The sequence below is a fragment of the Pterocles gutturalis genome, unplaced genomic scaffold (assembly GCF_000699245.1).
Source record: "Pterocles gutturalis isolate BGI_N339 unplaced genomic scaffold, ASM69924v1 scaffold9054, whole genome shotgun sequence".
Classification (NCBI taxonomy): domain Eukaryota; kingdom Metazoa; phylum Chordata; class Aves; order Pterocliformes; family Pteroclidae; genus Pterocles; species Pterocles gutturalis.
Window position 1 is genome coordinate 47,770 of NW_010128151.1, and position 3,125 is coordinate 50,894.

A 3,125-nucleotide genomic window follows, 5' to 3' on the forward strand; every position below is an offset into this window, starting at 1 on the left:
GGCTCCCGCCGTGACTCAGCGAAGGTGTTGGCACAGCTGTACAGCCCCTCTGTCCCGGCAGTGGAGAGAGGCAGGCTCGGAGGCTTGCCTGAAGGCAGGTGGTTCAGTTGTTTGCTTGGATTTCTTTGATTAGATTATTCCAACTTCCAAATGTTAGGTCACAGTCACTCAACTGCAGCAGGTCATCTTGAAAGCTCCCAGAAAGCTAGCTGCTAGCAAAAGGCGCGGCATGCATCTGAGCCAGTTCATTGCAGCTGAGCAGAGAAAACGGGGAATGTGGGTGATTTATCCTGTCCTTGTGTTTCTGCTACAGGTCACAACCAAAGTGAAGAGTTTTATATCCTCAGGTGAGGAAACTAGCAACGTCTAGATGGGCTCATTTTTTGGCTCAGGCTCTGTTTCCAGTCCAACCTGGGATTCCCAGTTGATTTTCCATGTCTTAAAGATGGGAATAGCATGTCCACATGCAGGAGTCCCCAAGATAAATGTGCAGTAACAGTCCTGCCATTTTCAGAAACAATACAGTAAGGACCACATAAAATAGTGTGAAGAGGACCTCTGGTCCTATTGGACAAATTATATTTTAAAGGATGTATAAAAAGAGACTCTAATTACCTGTGCTCGTTAAGATGCTTTTAGTATTTTTTTTTAAAGAGAATTGTACCCTAGCCACACTTAAACTCTCCAACTGCCTGAATTTATCTCTCAATTTTCTCGATTGACTTTCCCTAACCTCCTGTCCTATACTTTTATATTCTGCAGTGAACTTAAAAAATATAGCCTACTATACCACAGAGGTGAACACGCTATTTATATGTAGTGAAATCACGTTTTTATGAAATTATATCTTCTGATCAGATACTGTCTATATTTTGAGATCAGTGAAGAAAAGGTATTACAAAATAACTAAGAGAAATTATTATCTGTAGACATAGGCAGCGAGGAGGAACAAGAGCGGCTGTGATGGAGCGATGTCCAAGGAAAGCCCCAGCAAAATGACATCCTTTCTCAAGCCAAATGAAGGGATGGATTGGAAAAACTGGATCTGTGGTTTCTCCAGATGCAGTTGCACCTTGCAACTCTGTCAGCCCACAAAAAGGAAGATGTCATACAGCCCTGTGTCCTGGTTTCAGCTAGGGGTAGAGTTAATTTTATTCTTAGTAGCTAGAATAGTGCTGTGTTTTGGATTTAGTATGGGATTTGGTAGGAGGATGTTGATAATATACTGATGTTTTTAGTTTGTGCTAGGACGATCAAGGACTTTTCAACTTCCCCTGCTTTGCTAGTGTGCAGGTGCATGAGAAGCTGGGAGGGAGCATAGCCTGAGTAATGGATCCAAGCAGTAGCCAGGTTTCCTATCCTGCACACATTTGTTCAGCAAAACCACTGACGCACTAAGAACTGATTTGGTTTTTTTATTTTTTGTTACAATAATAGAGGAGTGTTCAACTACTACCTGTAGACCCAAAAATATACCTACATATATCTACACTGAATATTTTAAACTATAATTTTTAATCTCATTCTGCAGATAGGGAAAGTAAAGAACACTTGATTGACAGGTGGATTGGTATAAGAGTCAGAAATAGCTATCCAGTACATCACCCACCAGGCCACACTTTGAGAGGACCTTAAAACCAAGCTTGATCCTTGTGGGTACTAAACATTTTAAATAATTTAGAAAATGTCCCAGATTTGTTGATGTTAGTGGAAGCTGCCTTTGCTCAGCAGTGGAAATGTCAAAAAAAAAAAAAAAAGTGAATGTGAGAACAGGTGATTTATGAAGACCATGAATTTCATAATCAGAGTCTCAGGAGGGATCTTAAGGTTTGCAAGAGTTCTGCCATTCCTCAGAACATCATGAATCCCAAGATGTTCTGCAGTTTTGAGAATCAGACCCTTAAATGTGTATCTACAAGCGAACAGTAGTTTCCCAGTACTGAACAATTTAATCTGCACTGCATAGTGATGTCCCTTTCTAAGAGTGATCCCGGTTCTGTGACAAAAACTAATCCTATTCCATTTTATCCAGCACTTTGTACATCAATACAAAACTAATACAGAGTGAGTCTAAAACTCTACATATGAGTTGGAGTAATGAGAAAACCACAACAGAACAATGAAGAAAGCGGTCCTCAGCTTCTAAAGCATGCTGTAATCATTCCTCTTAATTTATGTGCAGTGTACATACTATGTGGTGCTCAGCTGTGTGGATGTTCTGCATGTAAGCCAACATAAAACTACCAGAAAAGGTAGAAAGCGGTTCTAAATCATCTTAGTCTAGCTCACATCAACAAGTTCAGGACTGCTTCTTGGTTCCAGGGCAGGTCGTAGCCCAAGGGATGGTTATAGATCATGTTCTAGACCAGTTTCAAGTGAGCTAGAACCATAAAGGTCTAGATCGCTTTGTGGTTCGAGATCAAGTTCTAGATCATGTTCTAGCTTGCTTGAAAGTTCTAGATCGGGTTCCAGGATGGGTTAGGGCTCCGTTGGGTTCTGAGGGAGGAGGACCTAGTTCAGGCAGCTGTTTTGTCTTCTCACCAGGATTTGGAAGTCTTGCTGATGAGGAGAGCAGTCTCACTGTTTTTTTGGTTTTTGTTTTTTTGGGTTTTGGTTTTTTTTTTCCTTTCTTAGTTTCTTTATTTTGGTCTTGCATGCTTTTTTTCTTCTTTGGTGCTCTTTTCAGTTGAAGGCCCAGAGGATCATCCCATCAACTGCAGCTCTCCCAAGTTGCTAGCACCCTGACTTCCCCTGCCTCTCTGGACCCTCTTTTCCCTGGAGGCAACATTGGAAACTACGTAAGCTCCTACTTGCCCATCTCCTTCACTCCCACTGCCTGCTCCAGGGAGCCTTGCCAGCTTGACCAAGAGCCTTGCCCAATTGCCTTTGCCACCCACACCTGTGCCCACAAGAAGCACTTCAGACAGGCCAGGGCTGGCCATGCACCTCACAAAGGGATCAACACTTCCAGAGGATGCTCCACTACTTGCACCTGAAGCTCTAAATGCCAGCCTAACCCCAAAGCTCAGGAACAAACAGAGGAATCACCAGCAGCACTTGACTGCTCAGGAGACAGAAGGATGGCACAAGGACCGTTCCTGAAGCTTCCAGAGCCCTTCTCCAGC